Source organism: Giraffa tippelskirchi, chromosome 5 (assembly GCF_054371585.1).
Source record: "Giraffa tippelskirchi isolate mGirTip1 chromosome 5, T2T-mGirTip1v1.2.pri, whole genome shotgun sequence".
NCBI classification, from domain to species: domain Eukaryota; kingdom Metazoa; phylum Chordata; class Mammalia; order Artiodactyla; family Giraffidae; genus Giraffa; species Giraffa tippelskirchi.
The window spans coordinates 131,406,990-131,420,189 of record NC_137279.1 but is presented as its reverse complement, the minus strand read 5'-3'; the positions used below and the strand labels follow the sequence as shown (position 1 = coordinate 131,420,189).

The 13,200-nt window shown below is 44.2% G+C and overlaps 1 protein-coding gene across 1 annotated transcript in view; it reads left to right on the top strand.

The window, feature by feature from the left end:
• Positions 1-9,503: 9,503 nt before the first annotated feature.
• The window catches only part of LRRC8C (leucine rich repeat containing 8 VRAC subunit C), an 83,035-nt gene continuing 79,338 nt past the window's right edge, over positions 9,504-13,200 (top strand). Inside the window, exon 1 of the mRNA XM_081495476.1 lies at positions 9,504-9,689. The gene's annotated coding sequence lies outside the window, so the exon portion shown is untranslated. The remainder of the gene's footprint in view (positions 9,690-13,200) is intronic.

The window sequence follows — 13,200 nt, the reverse complement described above, 5'->3', positions numbered from 1 at the left end:
CCCATAATCAGAGCACATCATTTCTATCAGCCCTCTATTGAATGCTCCTCAGAAACAGGGATGGACAGCTGAAATGTTACAACAGGCCTAGAGAAGCATTCATAGGAGAGTATGTTCACAATACCAGGGAGGGAGACCACCTAAGGTTATGAATTATTCCACCCATGTTCAATTCATAGGGAGGAAAAAGCCAGTTACTGTCAAGGACTGTAAAAGGCTGGAGACTTTATTATTTGCAAGCTAAAAAAATCAGCCTGCCCCAGTTTCTTGGATGCTGGTAGAAGACATTAAACTCCTGGATCAGAGATGGGGAAAAGTTCATTTCTCACAGCAATGGCTGGAGCCAGAGTATCAGGATTTTCTGTGTGTTTGTTCCCTGAGCTTCAACATACTAACAGCAGGTTGTGTTGCAGAAGAGGAACCATGATCTTAGGTAGTGTGAACCTTTTATAATGAGTGTGTCTGCCTGTCCTTTGCTCTGGAGAGAGACATTATAATATTATTATACTGAGCAGTCACTATGCTTGGCCTTTGCTCCAGAAGGATGCATTACCACTACTGTCAAAGCTGTTCACCATATAAATGTCTTTGAAAATTTAGTCTGGAAGAAAGGGCAGTCAGTGTCTTGCTCACAAGATGTGCAGAAATATTATAGATGCATGGACAGTTGTCTTCTGTCAGTCATTGGTAAATTATTCTATGCTATCCCTTCAAGTGCACGGAAAGTGTTAGTTGCTGAGTTGTGTCTGACTCTTGTGCGATCCTATGACTGCAGCCCACCAGGCTCCTCTGTCCATTGGATTCTGCAGGTAAGAATACTGGATTGTCATTTCCTCCTCCAGGGGGTCTTCCCAACCCAGAGGTGGAACCTGGGTCTCCTGCATTGCAGGCAAATTCTTAACTGTCTGAGCCACCAAGGAAGACTATAGAAAGAACCTAAAGGCTAACACAAACATGTAAAAGGGAATATTCCTCAGTATAAAGGAACAAGGCCACACTATTACCAGTGAGAATGACGGCTCCTTATCCTATTAAAGATGACAGGTATTCTATTATGGCTATTTGTAAGGAAAATGCCTGCAGATTGCATCTATCAAGAGGGCTTATCTTCATAAGCATTGATTAAATTAATAGTTAATAGGGCTGATAATTCCCTTCTCTTTCCAAGGGGGGGAAATCTTATGAAGGTTCTGACGTCTTTAACTCTAGAATAACAATTCAAACATTCTATTCTGAGAGATTTTATTCTTCTTGGAATGTTGATAGATGGGATGAAGGAAATCGTTCCATGGTAAATGAAATTAGAGAAATGCTAAGTTCAGCAAAGTCAACAAGTATTTTTAGAGTAGGACTTCTCAGAGCCCTTAGCATGTTAATATTCACTGTGAATACCCAAGAGGAATACAGTGTTCCCCAGTGGCTCTGACCAAAGACCCCTATTTCTCAGGGTACTCAAAGGGTAATTCTACAAAATGCTACTTGGAAATACTTCAGTACAGGAAAGGCTTTATCTCACTGGCAATGGATGGTGGAAGACACAGGTGCTTTGGGAAGAAATTGGCTGACTGGTCTGCCCCGCTTTAGACATATTTCCCATAGATAACAGCAAAGGATGCCTTCCTGCATCTTTGATTATATGTTGGTGACTATACCCATTACTTCCTGAAATCTAGGGAGGATAAATATTACTAGCAATAAACATGATCACCAAAGATCTTACCATTGTTACTGAGAAGGCAAACCCGGCTTTCTTGTTTCTTTCTTCAGAGAGGTAAACAATGTGAGTAAATTTAGGAAATTAATAAATGAACTCCAAAAAGTCTCAAGAAAATGAACCTGTGTCAGTATAGGTGGCAGCTTTAAGAAGACAACATCCAGGCATGGCTGTAGCATTTTCTTAGTGAACAAAGCACCGTCCATGATACTTTTCCAAAGATAGAGTCATGTTTATGTAACAAGAGCATCTTCAATTTCACTACCCTGATAAGGTGTCTTAAGCCATGGATATTCATGCCTCAGAGAGACAGAGAAGAGCAGCATTTTAGTCAGAGGAAAGAAGCAATTCTTCAGGCCTGAAATCAGGTGCTTTGTCAGGGCTGATGTCACTGAAATTTGAAGCAAGTTGATGTTAAAGTGTGATCTGATATGTTCTAGGGTACATTCTACATGCATTATATGATATGGTGTTAAGAAAAGGCTAAAAATGTTTAGTCCTGGGAAAAAAATGAGTTACTTTCCTTAGGAGGTAAATCCTAATGTAGTTTGTTTAATAAAAAAGAAAGTTCTAACCCTCTTAACAGTGTTTCATTATCTTTAGAATAATTTATTTCACGGCTAGAGCCAGTCACTTGTAGATTTAATTAACGAGTTAATACAGGTAAAGTTCTTAGATCAGTAGCTGTACATGATTAATAAGTTCAGCTCAGTCGCTCAGTCATGTCCGACTCTTTGCGACCCCATGAATCGCAGCACACCAGGCCTCCCTGTCCATCACCAACTCCTGGAGTCTACCCAAACCCATGTCCCTCGAGTCGGTGATGCCATCCAGCCATCTCATCCTCTGTCATCCCCTTCTCCTCCTGCCCTCAATCCTTCCCAGCATCAGGGTCTTTTCCAATGAGTCAACTCTTCACATGAGGTGGCCAAAGTATTGGAGCTTCAGCTTCAACATCAGTCCTTCCAATGAACACCCAGGGCTGATCTCCGTTAGGATGGACTGGTTGGATCTCCTTGCAGCCCAAGGGACTCTCAAGGGTCTTCTCCAACACCACAGATCAAAAGCATCAACTCTTTGGCGCTCAGCTTTCTTTATAGTCCAACTCTCACATCCATACATGACTACTGGAAAAACCATAGCCTTGACTAGATGGACCTTTGTTGGCAGAGTAATGTCTCTGCTTTTAAATATGCTATCTAGGTTGGTCATAACCTTCCTTCCAAGGAGTAAGCGTCTTTTAATTTCATGGCTGCAATCACCATCAGCAGTGATTTTGGAGCCCAGAAAAATAAAGTCTGACACTGTTTCCACTGTTTCCCCATCTATTTCCCATGAGGTGATGGGACCATATGCCATGATCTTAGTTTTCTGAATGTTGAGCTTTAAGCCAACTTTTTCACTCTCCTCTTTCACTTTGATCAAGAGGCTCTTTAGTTCTTCTTCGCTTTCTGCCATAAGGGTGGTGTCATCTGCATATCTGAGGTTATTGATATTTCTCCTGGCAATCTTGATTCCAGCTTGTGTTTCTTCCAGCCCAGCGTTTCTCATGATGTACTCTGCATATAAGTTAAATAAGCAGGGTGACAATATACAGCCTTGACGTACTCCTTTTCCTATCTGGAACCAGTCTGTTGTTCCATGTCCAGTTCTAACTGTTGCATCCTGACTTGCGTACAGGTTTCTCAAGAGACAGGTCAGATGGTCTGGGATTCCCATCTCTTCAAGAATTTTCCATAGTTTATTGTGATCCACACAGTCAAAGGCTTTGGCATAGTCAATAAAGCAGAAATAGATGTTCTTCTGGAACTCTCTTGCTTTTTCGATGATCCAGCGGATGTTGGCAATTTGATCTCTGGTTCCTCTGCCTTTTCTAAAACCAGCTTGAACATCTGGAAGTTCACGGTTCACGTACTGCTGAAGCCTGGCTTGGAGAATTTTGAGCATTACTTTACTAGCATGTGAGATGAGTGCAATTGTGCGGTAGTTTGAGCATTCTTTGGCATTGCCTTTCTTTGGGATTGGAATGAAAACTGACCTTTTCCTGTCCTGTGGCCACTGCTGAGTTTTCCAGATGTGCTGGCATATCGAGTGCAGCACTTTCACAGCATCATCTTTCAGGATTTGAAATAGCTCAACTGGAATTCCATCACCTCCACTAGCTTTGTTCGTAGTGATGCTTTCTAAGGCCCACTTGACTTCACATTCCAGGATGTCTGGCTCTAGGTGAGTGATCACACCATCGTGATTATCTGGGTCTTGAAGATCTTTTTTGTACAGGTCTTCTGTGTATTCTTGACACCTCTTCTTAATATCTTCTGCTTCTGTTAGGTCCATACCATTTCTGTCCTTTATCGAGCCCATGTTTGCATGAAATGTTCCCTTGGTATCTCTAATTTTCTTGAAGAGATCTCTAGTCTTTCTCAATCTGTTGTTTTCCTCTATTTCTTTGCATTGATCGCTGAAGAAGGCTTTCTTATCTCTCCTTGCTATTCTTTGGAACTCTGCATTCAGATGAGAATATCTTTCCTTTTCTCCTTTGCTTTTCGCTTCTCTTCTTTTCAGAGCTATTTGTAAGGCCTCCTCAAACAGCCATTTTGCTTTTTTGCAGTTCTTTTCCATGGGGATGGTCTTGATCCCTGTCTCCTGTAAAATGTCACTCATCAGGCACTCTGTCTATCAGATCTAGTCCCTTAAATCTATTTCTCGCTTCCACTGTATAATCATAAGGGATTTGATTAATAGCAAGCAAATATTATTTAGTAGTGCAGTTATAGCAGTTATATTTGGATACAAAAAAAAGTCACTCCTGAGACTATCAAACTCATTTTTACTTAAAACTTATACTACATGTCTATCATGTGAAAGCTATTTATTATTGGTCTGTATAAACATAAAAATTCCAAGAATGAGGCTGCCTGGTATATTTCACATTACCTAAGCTCAGAACCACAGACACTTCACGTTCTTTCATTAAGTTTGCTTTCAGTCATAAAGTGCTTCTCAATTAAAGAGCAAGCTGTAAAATCATCCCAGGAAGGCACATTTAGGATATGAGTATGCTACTGGGAAAAGCACAAATTAATGCAATTTCAAAAAGTGTTGAAAAAGTACATCATAAACCTTACTGAAAATACTTGATGGATTCATTTTAAAAATACATATTCCTTTCCCATGTGATTGAATAGTGGTTAAGTCCAAGCACTCTGAAAGTAGACTCACCTGGGTCCAGATCCTAAGACTTCCACTCATTGGTCATGTGGCCTTTGGCTAGTTACTCTGTGGCCTTTGGCTAGTTACTTGATTACAATCTGCCTCTCTATTAGTATGAGAAAATAACACTCTCTACTAGCTGGGGACAGCAACTAAATGATACAATACATATAAATATTAATATAAAGCTAGTACTTAGCACATTAGCATGTACTTTGTCAAGTGCTTCTTCACCATTATTTCCAAAGAATATCTCACAAGTTAGTGGGACTTCAAACACTTACATATTGTGTTTGCATGTGCACACACATGCATGTGTTTTGAGGGAGATGTATAAATTATGATTTTAGAAGAATTTGACACATACTTTTCTAGAATCCTATTTTAAGTCCTCAGCAACACTACCCTCGCTTCTGGCACAATTCTACTGCCATTTTAGGATCAAGACCACATTTGACCACATTACCTCTTGGGCAACTTCCTGCTCACAGGACATTTTCTAGGGAAGGTTTCTCTTGTCTGAGCATTTTTATTGGCATACAGTCAAGAATTTAAAAACTGTAGCTAAAGGTGGGTTTTGTCTTGCAGCTATTAACTCAGAAAGTGCTAATGGTTGCAACAATGTTGACAGCTGAAACTTAAAAACAACCACGTTTCCTGTTAGTTCAGGATCCTTCCCACAAAGCTCAGAGGAGGTCTGCGGAGCAGATGTGCAGAGGGTGGGCAGAGAATGCTGGGTAAAGTTCTGCGGGTGGTTTGGGTTTAGAATTTAGATTTTACTTTCACTGTTACTAGGCAGGATCAACTGACATCCCATACAAAACACACAAGCATAGCAGGTTGATCTTAAAGAATGAGCCCAGCATTGAAAAATGAAGGTTTAAGCAGATACATGTACATAACACATAATTTTAGTATAAACTAAAGGGTTGAGGTTTTAGAGACTGCAGTTTAATACAAATTATCCTGAAAGTCAGAACCAGTATAGGAAATGGAAATATTTTTAAACTTGTTCTTTCGAAATTTATTGCCAGGCTCTCTGCTAGTATTGACGTAGAAGTGAATAGAGAACGAGTAGAGAAGCAAAACGTAAAGAGATAAATGGCGGCATGTGACACTGAAACAGAGATTCAAAAATAAGTTCTATGGCAGCACAAGGAAGAGAGAAGTATGCTTGCCCGGAGCCTGCAGAGCTCTACAGAGAAGGTCACTTTTGAAATATGCTTTCAAGGAATGAGATAGCTCAGGCTGCTTTTTATTGTAGCTAACAACAAGATAATGTAATATAATCACCATTTCCATATAATCACGGCAATTGCATATATTCTTTCTAAGCCTCACTGGAACCTTAAAAAGAGGTATTATTCTTCCAATAAAGATATGGGAAATGGGGTTCAAAAATTAAGAAACTCACGATTGCATAGCTGGTGAGTGGCAGATTCAGGATTTGAGCCCAGATCTACATCATTCCGGGCTTCCCAGGTGGCGCTAGAGGTAAAGACTCCACCTGCCAGTGCAGGAGACATGAGACATGAGTTTGATCCCAGGGTTGGAAAGATCTCTTGGGGTAGGAAATAGCAACCCACTCCAGTATTCTCGCCTGGAGAATCCCATGGACAGAGGAACCTGGTGGGCTACAGTCTATGGGGTCACAAAGAGTCAGACACGACTGAAGCAACTTAGCATGCATGCACTACATCATTCCAAACTTTGTACCATGGTCTTGAGTTGCCCAGAAAGATCTACTTCTGTTACCTATTGTCAACCAGTATATGGTTAACTTGTAACTATACAGAATTCACCCTGGAAGCCCATCTGGAATGCCAAAATTTGGTCTAAAGAACTGAATATTAAATGAAAGATCAAAATGGTAGCCCTGGCCCACAGGGCTCTCTCTTTTCTCTGAACTTCAACCACATTTAGTTTAAAATGGTTTATATTGTGTCAAGTGCATGCCAGATTCCCTCTCCCATGCTCTGTGAACACCTGGAAATCAGAGACTAAGCCTTATCCTTCTTTGAGACCTCAGGGTCCAGCAATCACAGAAGTTGGCTGATTGCTAATTCACCTAGTGTTTTACAAAGGGTTGATAAGTGTGTGTGTTGATTTCAGTTAAGTTGACTTAAGTGAGGTGACTATAGACTTAAGGCTTACATTCTGTAAAATAAGGAGACCTAGGCAGTACAATATAATGAGTTTCAGACTAGCGCCTCTCAGACTTCAGCGTGCATGGGAATCACCTGACTACACACAGAACTGTCCAGCTCATCCTACTAGAAAGCAGGCACAGAGTAGACAAAGGTATTGCAATTAATGGGGTGGAGCAGGGAGGGACTCAAATCCATCTCCAATCTTCATTGCTGTTTCCGGTCCTTTTGTTCTCTGAGCAATAGTGCAAATCGCTCACTCATGTCTGACTCTTTGCGACCACATGGACTGTAGCCCACCAGGCTCCTCTGTCCATGGGGATTCTCCAGGCAAGAACACTGGAGTGGGTTGCCATGTCCTCCTCTAGGGAATCTTCCCCACCCAGGGATTGAACCCATGTCTCCTGCATTGCAGGTGGATTCTTTACTGTCTAAGCAATGAATTGTAGTAAATACCACAGCTACAATTTACTAAGTACTTATAAAGTGTTTGGCCCTGTTCTTGGTGATTTAAGTGCATTATTTAATTCTCACAGCACCCTATAGTACTATACTTACATTGTTGATGGGGTGAGGGGAAGTAGCAGTAATTTCCTTACATTTACACAGGAAAAGCAGGGGTTTCTTTCTGGTTCACCTCAGTCCAAAGTCTAGGATTGTGGTTCCTTGACACCGGGCATCGAGGCAGCATTTCAGGGAGGACTAAGGTCGAGTTTAGGGTAGCAGTGGCACAAGGAGGATAGAAGTGCAGGCAGGAAGCCTCTGGAGAACAAAGCCCTCTGCAGGCTATTTGTGGCCTTAGTGCTCATCTCGCTGTTTAAATCCAGGTAAGGTATTTACCTTAACTGAGTTAACTAGTTAACTCAGCTAGTACCTGGTGGCCTGCAAGGTACTCAAATTTTTATTCTTTTTAATTTTTTAATTTTTTTTTTTTAGCAAATTGCTAGTCAGCCTGTCTTTTCTCTAGGAAACTTCCAGGAATTTTCCCACCTGTTATCTAGGAGGAAGGCCCCTAGGTAGAATTAAGTGTTATTCTCTAGGTTAATTAAGGCTCCTAAAGACTAAGAGGGTTGAAGGATTTTCTTCTGTGAAAGACACCCAACAACAGTACTGGAATTGGAAAAAGTGTAGGAATTTGCCAGAGGAGCATGGAAAAATCAGTTAAGACTAAGAAATCAACTTTTTTGACAAATTTCAATTTTGACTTGGAGATAAAAAGGGGTAAAAGGAGAGAGGCCTGCTTTCTTAAGGTTTGGTGTGTAAGAACAAGCCAACTAGCAAAAAAAAAAGATTAGCTGTCTGTGAATTGCTCTGCTGGCATACACCCCTCTTTTCCTGAATGCCAAGACAAAGCAATAGTTTAATTGTTGGTGCTCTTAGAAAAACTCATATTGGTAAGGCATTCCAGAAGATCTTATATTACTTAGTAATCTTGTCTGTACATTTTTCCACTGGGGAGATTTTCTATACAGATGACTCGGCTTTCAATAAGGCAGAGTTCGCTTTTCATCCTGAAATTGGGCAGGGAAAGGTGGAGAAGAAAAGCGTGGTTTAGGTCGATTTAAGAAGGGTGGGGGAGAGAACGAAACCCCCTCCCCCATATTCTCTAAACAACAGGTGGTTTTGACGAGAAAGATCAACTCCATGCACCGTAGAAATTGCAGGCGGAGCATTCGATTTCAGTCCCCCAGAACCTGGCGCCAGGTTGTTAGGATGCGGGAACAAGGAGGTTCCTAGCGGACGGCAAGCTCAGGTGTCAAGGGAACGGCTCCTGGGCTTTATGGCCCAGGAAAACTGGTTTTTGGCTTTGTTCTGTCTCTCTCAGTGTGTCCCACCACTCCCTCTCGCCCTTCTGCTCATCTTATGAGGGGAGCAGGATAATGAGGAAGGATTATCTCCATCCTGACCCCAGTCCTTCCGAGGAGTGCCCAGAAGGGCTATTTTTAGTGGTAGCGGCTCCCCTCCAACTTACCCCGGGGTGGAGCTGCGACTGTGGCGCGGCCGCCCAGCGCAGGGAAGCCTCGGGTTAGGGATGGGGAAGGTAGTGGCCCCGGTCCATTCCTCAGGCACTGGCCGCCAGGTGGGCGTTCCAGAGGCCGGAGTGGCTCCACCGGCGAGCGGCGGGAGATCTTCTTGAGCGCCCTGAAGGAAGTCCTCGGCTGCCGGCGGCTGTCCTCGGCGGCCGGCCCGGTCGCGGGGTGGTCTCTGCGGGGAGGAAGTTCCCGGGCCCGGCGGCCTGCGTCACAGCGGGCTGGCACCGCGGAGCCGACCGGCGGGCGGCGCGGCGACCCCGGGGCCGGGCGCTGGGCGGCGCTGGCTGCCGCTGGCCCGGCTGCTCGCGGGGCGGTGCTGGAGGCGGCTCCGTCCGCGGCCGGGGAGGCGGAGGGGAGGAGGGCTGCGGGGCTGGGGCGTTAGCTGAGTCCCGGCTCGGAGCCCGCGAAGAGGACTAGGAGGAAGGCGCCGCCGTGGCCGCGGCCGCAGTGCTTCGGGGCGCGTGGAGCCATGAGCAGCCGCCCGGCGGGCGACCCCGCTGCCGCTGGCCGCCGCTGAGCCCAGGCGGGAGACGGCTCGCCGCTCCCCAGCACCGTTCGCAGCCGGCACCCTCGCGCCCAGAGGTAAGGGCGGGGACCACCGAGGGATGGGATGGGATGCGATGGAGAGGGACGGCCCGCTGAGGACCGCCGGCTCGGTCCTCTAGGTGTGCTGGAGCCACGACTCGCCCCGCCTCGTTCGCGTCCCTGCTTTCCCCCAGCTCTCGGGCGGGAGGGCTGTGGGCTCCTGCCCGGCGTGTGGTCCCTGGAGCCATCCGCTGCCGGGGCTCGGGGACCCGCCAACCCTTACCCCACCCATTCCGCGCCAGCCCAGCGTCGGGTGAGAGACCCCATCCTGGCGCCAAGCGCAGCGCGGCAGGTTCTGCGGACTTGGGGGGATGGGGCTGGGGGACCAGGAGAATACGGGGCCACGCAGGGGGAGATCGTCGTTCTTTTCAACCTTAAACCTCCCTGAGACCTCAGGGTCTTTACCTACTGGTCTGCTCGTCCCTTACCACCCCCGAGCCCCTGAAGTTAGCACTTTGGGGAGAGAGAGGAATTAGGGTCTCCGAAGGGAACGAGAGCGCTATGCCTGCTCCCCAGCAGGACCCGAGGGGAGAGAGGGTTTCGCTGGATCTCGCGGGCCCCAGAAACCAGGTGTCTAGGCCGGCGATTGAGACCAAGACCGCTGCTTTCGACACAAACCCAGGCTCGCAGGTCTTTCCAGCTGGTTCTCAGCGACGACATGGCTAGGGATGGAGTTAGAGACTCAGCAACCGTAGGATGTGCTCTGTGGAAGCTAATTCCTTTCTTCTCTCCCTCTGCCAGTTCTTCCCTCCCCCACCCACGGTATACATCGGATTCTAGTCCCTTCAAAACCTTGCTCTCTACCTAGCTTTGGGTGCCACGGACACCTAGCCCACATCCTGGGACAGATATTTCAAAGGGTTAAGGCCAAACTTCACTTTCGAATTCTTTTTAAGCATTTTAAACTCCCAGCAAACCGGTTAGGAAACACTTTCAGGTCCTTATCCACCTTAAAGTAAAAAATAAGCACCCGTCAAACTGTGTGAGTGCCACCAGCGTTGGGCAGAGGGAGATTTGAATGACTATTTCATGCAGACTTATGGGGGAGGAACAGGCAAAGGAAATGGCAAGACTTATTTTAGTCACACATTTCTTACAAGCTCTCGATAGTGTAAAAAGTGTAGCGTTAACCAACGGTCACATTTCCAGACAGGTATATAGTGGTTTCCTAAGGCATACTGGAGGCTTCTTCATCGACAAGTTATTAAAATGCCATCCAGATGAGAGATGAAGACAATTGGTCTTAACTCTCTTGGCACAGTAGGGCACGGTCACCTCAGCTGTCAGCTTTATAGTTTTTATTTTTCTTTACATTCTATTTTTAAACGATTTGTGTAAACCTCAAAGGTAAGCCATACTTCACAAAATTTGCTCAGATTCATAAACGTGTGGACATGGGTAACAGATTAAGTGTCTACAGCTCCAATCTGTGATATTTGCGTTCTTGTGACTTGGTTTGATAGGGAAGACCATGGACCTGACCCAGACTGGCTTTACTTTGGAATGATCAAATACTCTCTTTAGGTCAGGTTGTTTGTTTGCTTTTGAGGGAGAGGTGGGGAGCAGCTTTGCAAGGATGGATGCTTTTCATGGTTCATATAACAGATTTGACCACAGATAAGGCCCACTCACCCACCAGCAGTATCAGAGATAGCAAGCATGTTTAACAACTTTCTTAGTAATAAAATGATCAAAGCCTTTGTTAACGGTATTAATCTCTTTATTTCTCAGATGGACTAGGCATTTAAGGAAATGTGTTTTGAGAAGAGAATGCTTTTAGTGTAAAAAAAAAAAGTATCTAATTTTTCCAATTTGTTAATGATTCTTAATAGTCTGTAGTTAAGTTGTAGTCACCCATAACTTCATAGTAAAACCCAAGTTTAAAAAAGAAATAGAGTGGAAATACACACTTATTTTGCCAAGTGTGGTGTTAATAATCTAATATGGAGCATTCCTGTAATACAGGCTGCCCTAGGTGCCTGACATGCATCATCTCAAAATCTGACAACAAACCCTTAAGGCCATTCACACTTCACAGAAGAGAGAGGCTCAGAGTGTGTGATTTATCCAAGACCATACAGCTGAGTTAATGCCTGAATGAAGCTAAGCCTCTAGTTGTCTTTTTTTCTTTTTTTTTAAATTTGTATTGGGATATAATTGATTTACAGTGTTGTGTTAGTTTCAGGTGTACAGCAAAGTGAATCTGTTATACAAATATATATATCCAAATCCTCTAGTCTTAATGATTTACTTTTTTGTTATTCAAAGCTGCCTCTCTTTTTTTTCTAAATAAATTTATTGTTGACTTACCAGAAGGACTGTATGAGGAAATGAGGGATTAAGGAAGTCAGGTCACCTGTTCAGGGTTTTCTGGTATATAGCAGAATTCACATTTGGAATCAGAGCCATCTGTTTCCCAAACCCCTTTTATTGCCACTGCTCTCTATTAAATGACTGATTTAGAGCTTAACCTAATGAACATTTCACTCCGGCTCATCGGCTATTCTCATTCGCATGATAATGATGCCCTCATGAGCTGCAACACACTCCCAAAGACTTTATACTCAGTCCCTGGAGTGCTGGCTATGTCTCCAGGCCCGGAAAACTCATGAAAGCATATTGCAACCAATGAGGTGACAGGTATCCTAATGCAGGTATCCTTAATTCACTTAATGTCTCTTAAAATATAAATCATTGTAGACTGGTATGGGGTAAAGGGCATGGCCTCAAGATAGGAAAAGCTGGTACAGATTCTGGCTCTACAGCATAGTACAAGTGCCAACTAATTCACATTATTGAGCTTCTCTGAGCCACAGTTTCTTGGTGTGTAATGGGTTTATAAGTAAAGCCTACCTAGCTGGATCATTGTGTGCATTCAATGTAACAGTGCTTACAAAGGACAGCTCCTGAAACCTGTGTGTTGTGTGTTCGTAAGTTGTGTCTGACTCTTTGCCATCCCATGGACTGTAGCACACCAGGCTTCCCTGTCCTTCACTATCTCCTGGAGTTTGCTGAAACTCATGTCCATTGAGTCAGTGATACCATCCAACCATCTCATCCTCTGCTACCCCCTTCTCCTGCCCTCAGTCTCTCCCAACATCAGGGTCTTTTCCAGTGAGTTGGCTCTTTGCATCAGGTGGCCAAAGTATTGGATCTTCAGCTTAAGCATCAGTCTTTCCAATGAATATTTAGGGTTGATTTCCTTTAGGATTGACTGGTTTGATGTCTTTGCTGTCCAAGAGACTCTAGAGTCTTCTCCAGCACCACAGTTTGAAAGAATCAATTCTTTGACGCTCAGCCTTCTTTATGGTTTAACTCTCACATCCGTACATTACTAATGGAAAAACCATAGCTTTGAGTATACAGACCTTTGTTGGCAAAGTGATGTCTTAACTTGTTGATACACTGTCTACATTTGGCATAGCTTTCCTTCCAAGGAGCAAGCGTTCTTAATTTCATGGCTGCAGTCACTGTTCACAGTAATTTTGGAGCCCAAGAAAATAAAATC